General features: G+C 38.9%; 1 long non-coding RNA gene across 1 annotated transcript; it reads right to left on the reverse strand.

Annotated features, from left to right (window-relative positions):
- Window positions 1–2,750: 2,750 nt before the first annotated feature.
- Window positions 2,751–12,138, reverse strand: LOC117244009. Its single transcript, XR_004496294.1, has 3 exons — window positions 12,054–12,138; window positions 5,891–5,935; window positions 2,751–3,066 (listed from the first exon to the last, which is right to left on the reverse strand). It is a non-coding gene; the product is annotated as an uncharacterized LOC117244009 (long non-coding RNA).
- Between the last annotated feature and the right edge of the window lie 4,682 nt (window positions 12,139–16,820).

Raw genomic sequence — 16,820 nt, forward strand, 5'->3', positions numbered from 1 at the left:
AAGGACAAGGTTAGTGAAGATTAAGGGCCTGCTAATAAGATCAGTCTAACTATTTGGGTGATACTATAGCTTGGAAGGTAGATGAGCAGGTAATGCAGGAGTGCAGCTGATAGCCCCACTGTAGGCAATGTGCACTCGGTGTTTTGGCTTTCAGCGAGTCTCTACAGACTGGGCTTTCAGGGCTAAGGCAGCTGCGTCTGCTGCTCTGGTGGAGTGGGCTGCTCTCAGAAATTGTTCCTGGGCACAATGAGTAGTAAAATTACTGCTTTCCTGCATTTATGTGTGTCACTTCTGTGACTATACTGTATTTATTTGACTCAGTCCAGTTAAGAGAAAAACTGGTTTGCTAATTGTTGAGTAACTAAGGGGAGTTCCCTCCTTACTGGCCATTCCTAGTGGGGGTGGGAAGTGCTAGAGGCACTTGAAAATTTCTCATTCAAATACTGCTTTTAAAAATGGCTTTTCTATGGAGATCTTCATGCTGTAATGGACAATTAAGGAAGTTTAATTCTGTTTTTTAAATCAGACTTTTCAGTTAAAAACAAACTGCAAAACTTTTGTAAAATTAAGTCTTGAAAAGTAATCTTTTTTTACCTATGAGAATAGTAGGTATTTGAGATGGCAATGTATAGTATATTAGTATTCTGGAGGATGCAATGTGAATATAAAGAAAAAAAAATGTCATCTTCAACCAAAAGGGACAATTCTGAAACTTGTGTACTACATTTTATACCTATGCTTAACAGAACCTTGGAAAGGAGATTGAATCATCTTTGGGACAGAGAAAGAAATGATGGAGAATTTGAGAGATCTCTTTTCTATTTATACATACCTTTATCATTAGTACAGATCTGTGACTGGAATGAGGAGAACTAGCTTCTGTGCTCCATTGTCTGGTTTTGAAAAAGGTTTTCTCCTACAAGAATAGATACAGCTTGTCAGATTATCTGTGTATTCTGTTTCTGAAGAATTCAGTTGTTGATACCTGTGTATATACTTTAAAAAGGTGGGTTTTTAGGACTTACACTGAGTTTGTGAAAAAAAGACAGAAACTACTGGAGTAGGGGTGGGTATCTTAGTTGTCCAGTTTCCTGTAAGGACAAGTCTGATGTCATAGTGTCATATTCGGATGAGGTAAAATACCAGTTTTGAAATGGTTGATTCCCTTCTAGCTGCTCCTTGGAAAAATAATTCCTATGGCTTTTTCAAATAAGAACTATGGAGAGGAGAGCATTTATTTCAGTGTCCTGAACTTGAGAGTCCTGAGATACTGTTCAAGAAATTGTGCAAAGATAACTGAGACACTGTCAGAGAAGATTCAGTTAAGATGACTTCAACAGTAATAGCCTAAAGATGAGGCACGTTCCCTGCACAGCTCTGGTTGTGCAATATGACACAGTAACTCCTGATAACATTGAGTTTCAGCTTCAGGCTGTTGACGAATGGGTCTGCTTTTTACTGGGTGTTGTATGCATGCAGAGTAGCAGATAGTTTCTGCTTTAAGATACTGCGATTCAAAGAGGATGTCGTGCAGTGTTCTGTAGCGACTGCACACTGATACTTGGCTTTTTTAGGAGAGCTGAACAGAAAGAATATGGAATTAACAGAATAGCATGAGAGGAAGACAAAAGTTTGATGCAAATGTCTAATAATTGGTGCAAGATGAATCCACTACTATTTTCTGAATAATAGCCACACTCAAGGGTTGGAACTCCTGCCTTGCTCCTGCAGGGTGTTCTCAAATGGCAAGGGTGGTAGCTGGATTTATACTTTAGCTAGATTATATATTTATATATTATATATATATATATATATAGTGTATATATATACTATATTATTATAGTAGGTAGCTGAGTTATATATTATTTCTAGTGGCCCCGAAAGCTGGAATAGAGTATTTAGATTGTTCCAAATGCATAATCTTCATCTTGCAGATCAGACCTTTGGGTAGGCATGTACTTCCCTATTAGTATACCAGTACTTTTATCAGTAGTAATTGACACCCTCATCAGCAAACAATACCAGCTTTCCATATAGTATCTCTTCCATTTAGGTATCGCCATATTGTGCTGGCTGGTTCCTGGTGACAAGGCAACCCCTCAGGGATCAGACAGGTATTCCCCTTCCTTCCAGGTCTGAGAGGCTTGAAATAGGATAGTTGCTGACTGTATCATCACCACAGCACAGCTCTGGTCCTGTGCCTTCTTAAAAGGGCATATGCTTTTCTGCAGCCAGAAAAGTGCTACTAATGGCCCTTGAGAGAAGAAATTGCTAGCTTTTTATGTGTCCAGAATTACAGAAAAGCTGTCTCTTTCTAGAATGAGAGCTAATTTATTTTTTTAAACTAAGTAGGTTTTTTTTCACCCTACTAAAATACACAGCTCTTGGAATAAAATGGGAAAAAGAGGATCATCTCTTTCCCAACTTTCTACTGGGTCATGATTTCTGAACCATTAGATGATTTGCAACCATGGGAAGGCTGTGGGGTTTCACAGTTCCCTCTATTTTTAAGGTCTTTACGACTCTGACTACCATACTTTTTATTCTTTTCTATTAAATAAGCACTTTTTCAGAGACAAACTTGAGGCCTTTGAAAGACCTGTGAAGCTCCCTATGTCTGAAGTGGAAATGCAGGTTCTTTTATTGATGCCAAATTAGTCAGACAAACTAGGGAAATCATAATTTAAGGTCGACTCTAAAGCTCTGTGGTCAGTATAGTCTTTACATTGATTCAAAAGATTTTGAATATGCCTAAAAATAAAGCTTCTTAATGGATTGGGATGTGTGACAATTTCCAGTAATTCAGATTTGATTCACAGTGCTATGTCATTAGAATTCATCCTTTTTTTTTAAAGATGGTAGAATTAAGACACTGCATAATTGATTTGCATTTTCAACTCTGGGAATGCTAGGCATTTTTCCATGCAGTTAATAACGGCGTTTATTTATACACGCACTGCACTTTAAAAGGTTGCCGATAAAAAGTATTAGAGGATTTCATCTCTTGATTCTCTGAGAAAGCCATCCATCCTCACCAGGCAGATTAAAGGCAGTTTTCAAGTTCATCTGAAAACCAAGAGCAAAGGAACACTTCAGCAATTCTTGTCATTTTAATAATTCATTATTCTACCAACAGGACAAATTCCTTCATTTTTTTAAATGGACTGCAATGTCCAGGCTAATAATGAAGGGTAGTTACACCTCTCTCGTAGCTTTTCCATCCCCTTCCACCTCAGGAGTATAATTGGATTGATGCTGTGGGGATTTCTGCAGGCAGTAGCTTTCCTAAAACCTTTAAAATATGTGGTTCTTTGCTGGGTCTTGGAAAGAATGCTATAAAATGATCTCCTTTTGTCAGCTTTTTCTTTCCCTTGAATTTACCTGTGTTCTGCCTTTCCCCAAGGAAGTATTAGCTAAGGAGACCCATTCCACATACCCTGAAGAAATCTTCAGGTGGTCCAAGCTGGAGGTCCTTACACTGCCATGATGTAGATTCATCATTTATCTGGAATAAATTACACTTGGATATGGGTGTTATTGCCAAGATTATCATAAACTCTCTGGGTACTGAAGAGATGTATAAAATGCTTTTGCTGTTTTTCTCTTCTTAAAAAGTAGTCTTCATTACACAGGCAATAAAGTTCAGGGAAAAAAAGGAAAGGGCCTCATATATGTGGTCCTTGCTTTCTTGGCTGCCCCTATCTAGAGATAAGTGCTTTCATTCTAGCAGTTGAAAAATAACTAAAATCAATCAATCATTTTCTTGAGAAGTAGATTGGAAGTATTATCAAGCCTGAGACCTTATTTCTCATCTGCATTGAAAAGTACCTCATTGAATTCTGCCTGTGACGTGTAGGCAAACAGTTACTGAGGTAATTTGCTGAACAGTCTTAAGCAAACTGGCAGTTTTCAGAGAACATCTGATGCAATCACATTTTGTATCAGAAGCTTGGGGAAAATACATCCCATATGCAAATGTGCATGTTTGTATCTTCGCCCTCTCTTCTGCACCTAGCCAAAGCAGCCCGTTTTCACCAAAAATGCTGATAGTTACATCCATTCACTGTTTGCTTAGTAGGATGGAAGGAGTCGTGTAATGGTGTCCTCCAATTTACTTGGGCCTTTACTTCTCAAAGGGAATTTTTCACAAAGGGCAAAATTTCACTGCTGATCTAATACAACTCTGGTGAATACTCTAGCTTTTTCAGACAAGAGGCTTCTCTTAGCTTTTCATATCTCTGGATTGTTTTCTCTTCAAAATGCAGAGCTGGTGTGTTTAATTGTTTGATGAACCCCTGTAGGTCCAGTCATTTTTGTGAGATAACTTCCTTTTAACTCCACTGTTCAGAAGTTGTCTATCCTTATGGGCGGTACTTTTTGTCCTGAATCTCTGTGCTTGAGATAGCATAGGGAACAGGAGACTGTCTAGTGTTATAGGTACCCAGCAAAAAATCTTTTCACCCCTTGAACAGAGATTTTACCTCTTCAGTGAAACTTAGAAGACTTTTCAGTGAACCTACAGAAGACTTGAACACTATGTGAACCTGTGGCCATGCAGAAAGTAGCCCTGGTTCAGATCCTTACTGTTGCTTATGATATGTATATATTCTGATTCACTCATCATGGAGAGGGTCTATCTCCCCTGCTAACTTTCAGCCTCAAAGTAGATCCTAGCAAAGAAATTATTTTCCAGGCTTACTTGCTGTTTGGCACAGCACAGCAATCTCAGTAATCTTGAGATGAAAACAGAAGTGGTTTATGAATTTTGAGCCATTCAGTCAAGCTACCCACAGCAATAAATCCGACATTCTCAGCTCAATATAAATTAACTTACCAAAGAGGTTTTTGGCCATTTGCCATTTATAATTCTTCTATTTTTGTCTGAAGATGTCTTAATTTTTGTTTAAAGTGCTAATTTTCCCTGTAAACATTCTCTATTATAATAGAGCAGTTTTGTGTAATTACTTAATTATAAATAGTGCTTTAGAAAATCATTGGCGCCTTAGCTTTGTGGAGAGCTGTGCTTAAACAAGAACAGAACCTTGAATGATACCTATGCAGAAGGATGGGCTATATCATCATGGGCTAAACCCATGAGTCAGTTTCCACCTTCAGTTCCACTATATTGTTCTTTGTTGTGTCGAAGTCTGGGAAGTATCAGTTGCTTGAAGGTCCTGTCATTGTGCTGTCTGTGCTGACTTTTCCTTCCAGGACATTAACAGTATACCAGGGCATTAAACCTCAGCTCTATCCCAGCTCCCAGGTTTGCATGCAAGTAAATCAGATGAAAATTATGTGATAGGAAAACTGATTTATGTATTCCAACACTGAAGCACACCTGTGACTCCCATTTATATGCTTCAACTAAAGGCCACTGAAATCTTCTTTTGATTTCAGTGGTATCTGGATCAAGCCCTTGGTCTTGTCCATGTGTGGGGTAGGTCCCGATACAGTATGTTCTTAAGGATATGCTTCATTTCATCCCCATTTAATAAAGCAATTAAGTGCGTTTTAACTGGATTAACTGGAGTTAGAGGTGAAGCCCGTTCTAAAAATCAAGCGTGAACTTTGCTGAATTGGGACATTAGTACTAATTTACTTTAGAGGCTGTGCTCACTCAGCATCTGGAAAATAAGGCTTCTGCAGACATACAGCCCTGGTAGGTATCACTGATATTTACAGATCTTTTCAGACCAGAGCTATCTAAAATCCAACCATTTTGAAGAAAAACACTCTGGCTTGTTTGCGCCCTGTTATGTACATGGGTCCTTCATTTTACAGTAAATTTGGCTACACTGCCCAAGTGTACTCATAATGACAGCCAGTTATTTTGAAGTAAAAACTGGTAGAAATTATTGATAGAAACTGTGTCAACAGTGCCTTAACTCACCATTGCTTCTTTTTCAGTCCAGGTGGTTTGTTTTGTTCTGCAGTCCTGAGGAAAATTTACTTCAAGTAAGTACTATGCAAATGAATATTTCCACTAATAAAATATGCATGGACAACTGAAATACAAAACATGTACATAAATTGCTGTGTGTTTGCTGAGGCATAGAGTTCTATGTGTGACCTGAGCACATGAGAAATAATTCAAATCAGCTTAGCACTAGCTGAGCTGGTGATCTGGAGAGTTATGAGGGGCTGCCTTATTTAAATGAATTTGCCAGAGACTAGAGGCACTGCCAAATGAGATCCAGTGAACGTTTCTGTGGTGGCCTATGAAGTTCCCTGCCCCAGTTGCCATCTTGGAAGTTGCCCCTTTCCACAGCAAAACTAGCAGAACAGAAGGTGTGCCCCACCCCAGCTGCTTTATTGCAGGTGAAGTGAAATTTTCCCTAAACCAACAGACTTCACACTGAAGCAGTTGAGGCACTGAGTACATTCTCTTGACTTCACTGTGAGTATGGCAGCCACAAATATGGTGTTAGTAACTCCTTAAATTGTTGCAAAAAGGTGTGATAAGATCATCTATTAATACCCTGACAATCAACAGCAACTTCATCTCAGCTGATGTGGGAGGTCCTGTTACCCCCCATGACTTAGACCCGTGGCTTTTGTGCTCTGTGGCACACCAGTGTATTGGTATTTTAAGCACAGCTTGCAAAGAACTGAAAGAACTGTATTGCAGGAATTGTCTTTTTAATTGCAATGAGATGGCTGCCAAAAAAAGGCAACTCATTACCTCATGTTTATAGGATTTACAGCCAAAATAGCTTCAGGTGGCTACTAAAACACCATTGCTTTCTTTTTGTGGCTATTCAATCTTGAAGGTCCTTTCTGGTGTGCATAGTGAAAAGCAATATATGTTAACCATCCTCTAAAAACAGACAAGATAAACAGTGTTCTATTTCTTCGCTCCTAAGGATTTAAAAGAATTATGAGTATCTGCCAGATTTGCAAGGAGGTGTGTTTTGGTGGTGTGGTTAAGAGGAATTCAGATTGTAGATGAGCCAAAGGATGTATATTTCTGCTGCTGAAAACAAGAGTGAGTGCTTTGGATGTATATCATGTCCGTGTGGCAGAAAAAAGAAAAATCTGTAAAGTTTTCTTCTTGCTTAAATGACAAATCCATAAAATTTAAAACGCCTTCAGCCTTTTCAGTATTGAGGCCAGCTCTGATAGCTTCAGTAGTAGTATGACTTCTCTGGCCTCTGATTTACAGTTCTTGATTTACTGCAAGAGATCAAGCTGAAGGCCACTGCACCTCCAATTTACTACTTCATTCAGTATTTTGGGTATGTTGTTTATTAAATTGTCAGCTATCACTGCACAGGCAATACCAACTGGTGTAACTATACTTCCCATCTGTGGGTTTGGCACCCCACTGAATAGCTCTCTAGTCACACTCTTCCGAGTAAAGAAAGAAAAGCAAAAAAAAAAAGACTTCCAAACCTTGCAGCTTGATGTATTCTCACTGAAGAATGCTCAAGTTACCCTACCACTGGAGTATTACAGAAGGGGCAATCGCTTCAGACAGAGAGACTGGGATTTAAAAACTGGTGCCCACAGTTTACCTGACTGAATTTACTAAATTGAAAATGCCAAGTGTGACTGCAGTCTCTTCTTCCAGCAGAACTAGATGATGGGCCATGCTGAACAGCTGGAAAATGGCAAAGTCTCCAGTCATTACTACACTTCACAAAATGGACATCTGTTGCAGGCTGAGCTAGGCTCCTAAGGGAATCCCTACATGATCTTCTGCAGGAAGGCTTAAACTTTCTCTGCCCACATCCCAAGCAGGTGCATGCTCCAGACTGAAGGGCAGCCATGTTAGGCACAGGTAGGACTGATGGAAGAGATTAACAAAGTGCTTGAACAAAGCAGCTTACCTCCCACATCCCAGAACTCTGTAGACTGTACATCCAATTTCCAGGTGCTTTTTTGTTCCCTTCATTCCTTTCATAGGGAAGATAGGCACCTAGCTCAGTATTGCAAACAGCAGCATTTTATTTTGCTTTTAGGTATGGCATTATCAGTGTTACAACATCCAGAATGGCACAAAATATCAATGTGCTATTTTGGATCTTCCCCAAGGACCAGAATTTGGCTTTTAAAAAAATCATATTTTTTAGGAAGCATGTATTAGGACTCTATTAACCTCTCTACAGCTGACATTGATTCAAGGCCATGTGTGCAGCAATTTGTTACAATGCCGCCAATTATGGGATGCCAGTTCTTTCTTCTCTGTTGTGAAGTGAACATAGTCATCACTTGTTTCTATTTTTGCATGAAAGTGAATCATAGTGTAGAATGTACTGTACTACAAAAGGGGTGGAAGAAAATAGTTCTATGATACATGTTGGGAGACAGAAGCAATGGCTTCCTGCTATGATTCACGCCTGTACTGCCCAGGCATTCCAAAAATGGTTTTCTTCACAATTAGCTGCAAAATATGTAAACCATAAAAGGGAAACCATCAGTTTAACAGCAAGTGATTCCAGCTGGCTGCTTGAAATAAAGGAAGGTGGCAATTCATGGAGCAAGTGAAATGTCAAAACTTACTGGACAGTTTCTCCTAATTAAATTTCTAATTAGGCAGCCCACAGTGGCAGTCTTTGCTCTGGAATGACTTACTATGCTTCAGAAATTGATACGGTCTGATGAGAACCAACCCCTGATACTTACTATGGTGTGTCTGTGGCATAGTGCCACCTCTGTGCAGCCGCTTGTTGATGACAGGTGTATGTACAGGATTGGCTGGATTGTAGCCCTGCTCCCCTGGACAGCTGAGAGGCTGCTGCCCATATATTCTCTGTGGAACAGACTTGGCAGAGAGAAGGCAGTGTGTAGGCTGAGGCCTGGCAGATTGCACTTCCCTCAGCACAACAAAAAAGTGAAAACAACACTGCTGAGAGCACTCAGCTGGATGTCAGCTGAAATATGACGATGTGGGTGTTTTGCATTTTTGGGACCTCCTCAAGCTTGGCATAACTAGGTATGTCTCAAGGACAATGTACTCCTTCCTAGGGTTTCTATGAGGTCTGAGTATCTGTCATCTTTGACTAGGAGAAGTTTACAGTTACAAGACAGGGTGAACTGGAGCTATAGCTAATGATGCACCTCTTAAAATTTAGCAGCAGAATATTTATTAACACTTGCATCCTGAGAGGTTCCGTGTACTTGGGAATGACTCTGGGAAAACATATATACACAATTATTACTACAGAAGCATGCACAATTTATTACAGTTTATTACAATTTATTACTGCTAATTTACTTTTTTAAACTGGAATCAGCAGTGGTAATGCTTGTGTATGTTCTGCCTTGTTTCTGCCATACCTAACTCAGCCACTGTCTTGGCTGTATTTCTTATAGTAGACAAAGAGCCCTTTCAACTTTTTTGGCTTAATCTATTTGCTGATCAACAATCTTAAGATGCCACTAATTTCTCAATATCTGATAAAAATGAGAAAAGGGTTGTTTTTTTTTTTATCCTGAGTTATCTGTGCACCATATTTAGAATTCTAGATAAAATAGTATTTTTAAGAAATAAAATAAACATCACTACAGTTCCTCACTGTTTATTTGAAAGTATAGCAAAGGATTGTATTAATACAAATTATCATGGGACAGATGCTGTCATTTAAGTAAAAACTCACCATTTATTTGAAAATCCTTTACAATCTCATTAACTGCTCTGTGCCAGGTAACCTATTTTGGTAGGAGAGCCATTCTGAGTAAACAGCAACTTCCTAAATGAGTTACAGATACTGCTATTATACAATGATTTGCAGCAAACTATCTCTAACAGTTCTAATGTACTTGTAGCCTTGGAATTTCAGCCAGAATCTGGAGTGCTTTATGGACAAACTAGAGCTGCTTGGCTGCTGATTTGAAGAACATATTTATACTTTGTGTTTATTTTGCTGTGTAGCTGTTTTGTGCCAGAAATGTTCTCATCCAACCTTAAGCTAACAACTATTTATAAATGGCATCTCTGCTAAGATTTTTGATTGTATACCCTAAGCAATCTCATACGTAACTTCTCCCTTTCTAAATTTAATCATTATCATCATAATGATACAAACTGAGGCACCGGTGCAGTGCCACTGTGTGTGGGGCTAGATTTTCAATTTTATAAATGCATACCAGCATCCTGGGAATGGCTTAAAATACAGTTACGGTCAGTAAAAGGATTTTGTAAAAGCAATGACTGTGTTCTATATTAATTCTGAATTACAAACATAGCAGAATATACACAAGTCCAACTTTCTAGATATTCTCTTTATCCTGGTACTAACTGTAAAGAGAAAGCTCTGTGCTATTAGCAATCTCAGGTCTATTGCTAAATGTCAGCTGCTCCACATGTAAGATTTTTTCTTTGTCACTTAAACATTTCCAATATTCCTTTAATTTACACCCTGTCCAAAACAGTCTTTTAACACTCATGCTCCCAAGGGTCTGTGACTCTCAGGATTAAGGGCTCCTGGGATTTTTTTCTGGGGTCCTATGTCGGGAAGGGCCTTTCCCACTAATCATCAATCACCTTTACTTAATCATCCCCAAGTCATATTTGCTAGACTTACAAATTAAGGGACCAATCTTTTATTGACTATTACTCAAGAAAGTCTCAGCACTTTTTGATTTAGCTCAGTGAGAAGGATTGTGGGCCTCCAAAGACCAGTCTGATTATGTTTTTCCCCTTCCCTCCTGCTCATCACTGAAAGCTTAACCAGGTCTCTGAAGCTGACATGTAGTCTCAGGCCAGCCCTGCAGCTGCCACTGTGGGTCAGATCAGCACTGCCCCAGCGGCTCAGGCTGCCACCATCCAGCACGGATAGCCTGGAGCTCAGCCATTCAGCTACAACTGTCATGCTTGTAAAGCTTCTGCCTCAAGCACTCCAGTCCCTTTTTGCAAGCCTCTGAAGCTTGTTTTTGTAGTGCTTGGCCACTAGTGTTTGTTTCACCACTTGTGTGGCATTGTGGCCTGTGGATTATGTCCATGGCTGCCTTCCCTTACTCTTCCTTGTTCCAAAAGCAGAAAGTAATCTCCCCTTTGACCTTGTCTGGCCATTTGGCCTTTTCTTTGAAGAAGGAGAAAGCATTTAATTTGCAAACCATTCCCACATGGCATAAAAACACCCTGCTGAAAGGATTTGTTCCCATCTCCATCAGAGGACCAGTATATTTGAATATGCCAAATGTATATAGAAATGTCTCTGCAAATGTAAGCGAACCACGGTAAGCCTTTCCAGTTTTCTGGGAGGCTGCTGCAAGCCTGTTTCAATTGGTGGCTATTGGGTGTGGTATTAAGGTGTTTTTACCTTCTTTCTTACTTCTCTTTTGAAGCACACATAATAGCTATTACTAACCATCAGCAATCAAACCCTTGTCCTAGAATCCCATCAATGAAGCAGCTGTAGAGTGAGAACAGCAGTATTTGTAATGGTAGGGTGCAGCAGATGCTCGCTAGCTTGTAGGTTGGCACATACTCTACCCACTTCCAAAGTGCTTCAAGAGCCAAGAGAAATCTATTAATATTAATATCATTCTAAGTGTCATGGCTAAGGTCCAGGTATTGAGAGCCTCAAGAAGGTATCTTTAGAGAAGCAAAAGTCTCTATTTCCATGTATATTATGAAAACTAATAATATGCTTTTATGGGTAGTCATTAAATGGTCACTGAATCAGTATCAGTGTTTTTTATCTGCCGTGCAAGTAACAGTAATGGTGGACGTGAGATCTGCCAAAACTGTGGTCTATTTTGGACAGCTGAATTTTCTTTTAATTCTTTTAATTCCTAAACCTGTTTTCTTTAGTCATCTGCAACCTCTGTCATGCTTTTCCTTTGTTGCTCATTCTTTTTTCCTCTTCTCTAGGATTATTCTTAGCATCCTACCCACTTTTATTCAAACATACCAACTTTGATCGATCTGATCTTTTATTCTAGCTGACCAACACGAGAAAAAATATGACACAAAACCTAGGGAAACTGCTGCTGAAGTTTAAAAAAGAAATCCAGTAAGCTTTTCCTTCTTTTATAATTACTTACTGTATTTTGTGTTTACTATTTGTCATAAGGTTGATCTTTTGGATACAGGATTCTAAACTTACCATCCTAGATGACAGGAGTATTTGATGGCACATTCATTTATTCAGGATGATGAAGACTAATTCTTTGTTAGACTGCAAAGGAAAGACATTGTGATCGACTGACATTTAAGAAACAAAGGGAAACAACTAAGGAAGTTAAAGATTCTGGAGGCTGATGGGAGTTTTTCTCCTGGCCAATAACTGGCCATTTCTGAGAATTGACAGTAGTTTTAACCATTGAAAAGTGAGATCAACCTGTGAACACCACCTTAAGACCTAAGCCCGGAAATTTCTTGCTCTCTTTAGTTTCCGGATTTGAAGAGGTAATAGATCTCCAGTTCAGCTTCGTTCCCCACCAGGCCGGACGAGGCTGTGGGGGAGCGGGGCTGGCCGGAGCTCTCCGGTTCTCGGGGGAGGGATGGAGACTGTGAAGTGTCAGGAGCCCCTTCCCGTCGCTGAACCCCTTGGAGGGCTCGCTGAGCCTTGTACAGTGGGGCTGCTAGGCCAGGCCGGTCTCTGGCTCAGCTGCAGTTTCTGCTGCTGCTGAATTTCACCAGAGACTGCTGAGTAAAGGGAGGGAAAGCTATTGGCCTGAGGCGTGCTGAAATAGTAGCCACACTCCCCCAGAGCAGGCATGGAAAAAAAATCTTCCATCGCAAACAGCTCCAGCCGCTGCTCTGGCAGAGATCACAGGACCATCCACAAGGCCTGGGCAAGATTTTAACCCTTTCATTGCCCAGATGAGACTTGCAGATCAAGCCTTTTTTCCAGAGAGAGAGGGAAAGAAAGAGAGAAATCAACATGTAAAGAGACAACATAAGCTATCAAAGACAATAAAGAAAGGAATTAAGCTTCAGATAGGGAAGAGAAAGGAGATGCTTTAATGAAATACTCTTTTGCTAAAACTATGGAGATAGACAATAGTGTTCTGAAAAAAACTCCTTTAATTCATGACAGAGTATTTTGGGGGGAATAGAGTATTTCAAAATGTGGGTCTAAGCAAATAGTGAAGTAGTTGTGATCCTGTGAAATGCTGGAACAGAAAAATAAAAGTGATAGTTGTTGAAAATTTGTGTCCCATAAGGGACAAAGAGAAAACTTCTGTTTCCAGAAATGATCACAGAGACAAATGAAAAGAACTTTTTGCCTTTGAATAACTCATCCTTAAAATGACACCCCTTGACCTATGGCCCATGAGCACACCTCAGAGTGGAAGAAAGAACTGATGGCAGTTTTCCAGGCGGCTGATAACAGAAAAATAGAAAGCCATGAGAAAATTGTTTTCTTGTAAAAAACTCCATAAATTCACAAAAGAGAACTTCTTTTTCTCTACAAAGACTGATAAAGACTATAGCAAAGTTGAGATTGTTTTAACCACCAAGGTTTTTTTGTTTGTCTCTATGTTGTCATGTGAACAAGAGAATGGTTGAGTAGTAAAGAAAAAGGGTTTCTAGAAGTTTTATTCTGGTTTCTTGTTCTTGTAGTTTTGTTAATAAACTTTCTTTATTCCTTTTAAGTTTTAAGCCTGTTTTGCCCTTCTTCTAATCCATATCTTACAGCAAGAAATGAGTAAGTTTTCTAGTGATTTTTTAGCTAATGCTTTAAAACCACAACAGACATCATGCGGTTTTACTGTGCATCTCAAGACATTTTATATTTAAATTGAACTTACACAGTTCATGAATTAGCCTTAAATCATCTACATGCTGTCACTAAGCATTTTCTTAACAGCTGTTCTTTCTTTTCGTTAATTACTTATCAAATGTCAAAATGTGATGGCTGAGTGAAATGTCCTGTAATCTGGACAAACCCTAACTTCACAATCATTTTCTGTAGACAAATAAAATTAGGTGCTACATGGAAAATCATGAGACATTGTGACTGCACAAAAGCTTCATTTTTATGCCTGACTAAACCTGACAATCAAAAAATAAGGCAGGGGAACAGGGAGAATAAGTATACATTGCCCTACCTAATAGTTATGAACAGGCTCAGAAGGACCACAGCTGTTAAAGACCAAGTTGTGGGTTTTTTTCTGGAGACTAATATAAAATCCTTTTACAGAAGATTATAATTCATAATTGGTTGGTGGAAGTTATTGGGGATTTTTCAGATGAGTATTCAAAAATCTGCTCATATTCAACAAAATCTATGTTTTCATTCAATATGGGACTAATAATCTGAAACCTCTGGAAAAGCAGACATGACTGTAATAACTGACCAGCATTAACTATATCTTCTGTGTCTATAAATTTATTATTTGGGTTTGGAATCGGGTTCAGGATTGAATTATCTGTCCAAAAATGTAAGCTTCAGCTTATTTCCCAGTAAGAAAATAGCATTAGAAAGAAACATAAATACAAAGAAAATGTATTGCATAATATGCTAAGGCTATTTTAGTGTGCTTTTCCTCTTCACAGAGTTGCTATGTATTTTCTTAATGGTAGAGATCAACTTCCAAATATAACTGGGAATGCCTTTTTCTGGATTGCTTTTGATTGCTTCATTGCAGCAATTTCAAGTTTGGGCCTAAAATGAGATAAGAATATGTTGAGGAAAGCTTGAGTTATGGCGTAGTTTGCTGTCAATGTCTACAAATAAGTGATATGGATAGGACTTCAGTTTCATATTAAGACAAACTTCCCTAAATAATGTTCTTTGTTAGTTCTCCTCTAACCCTGAAATGACAGGAGATGCTAAAATAACACAGGAGTTTTATACCAATCTATCAAGTCTAATCTAATCAGAAATAAGCCTTTAATGTATCACTGGCAAAAAAAGAAAAAAGTGAGGCCAGAATCTTGTTATATATATGAAAGGACTTTAGCTTAATAGGATGAGTCTACATTTATTTTAAACCTTGTAGTTACTTCTGTGAATGAAGAGCAGGGGATCAGAGTATCTCAGGAGTGAAATATCTGTAATTCGGCTCTGGAAAGAGGAGCTCTCATTTGCATATCCATAGCCTACCGGTAAAAAGGCTCTAGTGAAAGGAGCAGAAAACCCTGGCTGAGCCAGACAGCAGCTTGAGCTATCCAGTGAACAAAAGCAGGAGGACTACAGTCAAAAAGGACAACAGGCAGTGTTTTGCTCTGAGGACTGGAAAATAATGTACCAGGATATGCTGCCTTAGTTTGGAACTGTGTTAACTCACAAACTGTGAGTATGACTCCCTGGAGAGGGAAAAGCAAAAAAGTAATATAAAAAGTGGTTATATCCCTACCAGGCATCCACAACACCAAGCAGGGGAAACTGAGACAAAGGGTTGTTTCCCACAGTACTGTCAGCAGTCATGTTTTCCTTTCATTCTATATAAAAAGAGATTATTTAGCACTCTTCTGTTAGTCCTTTTCCCTCCCTTTTTTGCCTGTTAGGAGGGAAGTATGGCCTATCACAACAATTCAGGGAAGATATTTTCTTTTCCAATGCTCTGAGCAAAAGGAAATCTTCCTCCTTTTTATTGCTAGTTATACCTAAGAAAAGTGTTGCATCTATTGTTTATAAGTAGCAAATTATTCTGTGTGATCTGACTGCAGTCTAAACAATGATGAAAAATTTAGGAATTGGTTGGTTGTGATGCATTGGAAGATAATTAAGTTCTCAACTTCTTGTTTATATTGCAGCATCCATATGTAATGCTTGATAATGTATTTGTTGTGACATTGACATGATTATCTGCATCAGTTAAAATGAATGTTAATTTATAATCAACTGTGACTGGAATGCTGTCCCATGACATTGAGTTATCCACAACAAGAAATGTTCCATTAATCAATCCAAGAGACTAAAGGGTATGGGTTTTAACAAAAAGTAGCTGCCTAGAAGTACTAATGATGTTCTTAGGCATTTTTTTTTAAATTCTGGTGTTTATTCAAAATATCCACTTACTTTGAAACCTGTACTCATAAGAAGTTTCTTTCTTGTACATTGCTTTCCTTAAAAGTGTTTGCATCAATGAAAATATAAGTATATTTAAAAATACATAAATAGTATGGAGGGATCAGAAATTAAGACAGTTTTTAAAGAACAGTTTTGAAACAGGAGAGACCCCTGAACTGAGAAATAACTGTCTCCTTTTATTCTAGAAACTCATAATTTGGCATATGCACTGTGGGATGTTTTTCCTCAGTTACGTGCTCATTATCTGAGCTGCACCAATGACTTGAAGAATGTGCAGCACACTGTAAAGTCAGGCTGCTAGAAACCACCGTGTGAAGTGAAAGTTCCTCATAAGCATCCGTGCTCCTTCATTGTTTGATTGGGGTGATCTTGTGCTTTCCAAGTGCTATTATGCATGCTGTTTGTTTAAAAAATCAAAGCAGCAACAAACTTTGAGTGCATTGAGATGATTCACATCACAGCTACTGGTGCTCAAAATATTGTGAGCTACATATGGTAAAGAATACACTTGAAAGGCATTTATCTAGCCACAAAAGTCTTTTGTTGTTGATGGGCAATGTAAGGTCTGTGAGTCACCCACCACACTTAAATCAACGTGTCTAATAATTGGAGAAAAGGAACTCCCCATGGAAGTTGTTATGTAATGTTCATTTTAATAGGTTCTTGCTCCTGCCTATCCTTTTGCATAATGTGAGGACACCTAGTATCTCTGCCACATGAATAACCCCAGTGACTTCATTGTGAGTAAAGTATGGAGTACTGTGAAAGCCAGTGGTAAAACCCGCACTGTGTGTGGTGAGGACAAGATCTCACCTGCAAGGTCTTTCTCTGCTCAGCTCTGCCAAGTCCGAGATGAGAATCATGGGTCCAGTGTCTTCTTGTGTCCCC

Source organism: Parus major, chromosome 3 (genome assembly GCF_001522545.3).
Source record: "Parus major isolate Abel chromosome 3, Parus_major1.1, whole genome shotgun sequence".
Lineage (NCBI taxonomy): Eukaryota > Metazoa > Chordata > Aves > Passeriformes > Paridae > Parus > Parus major.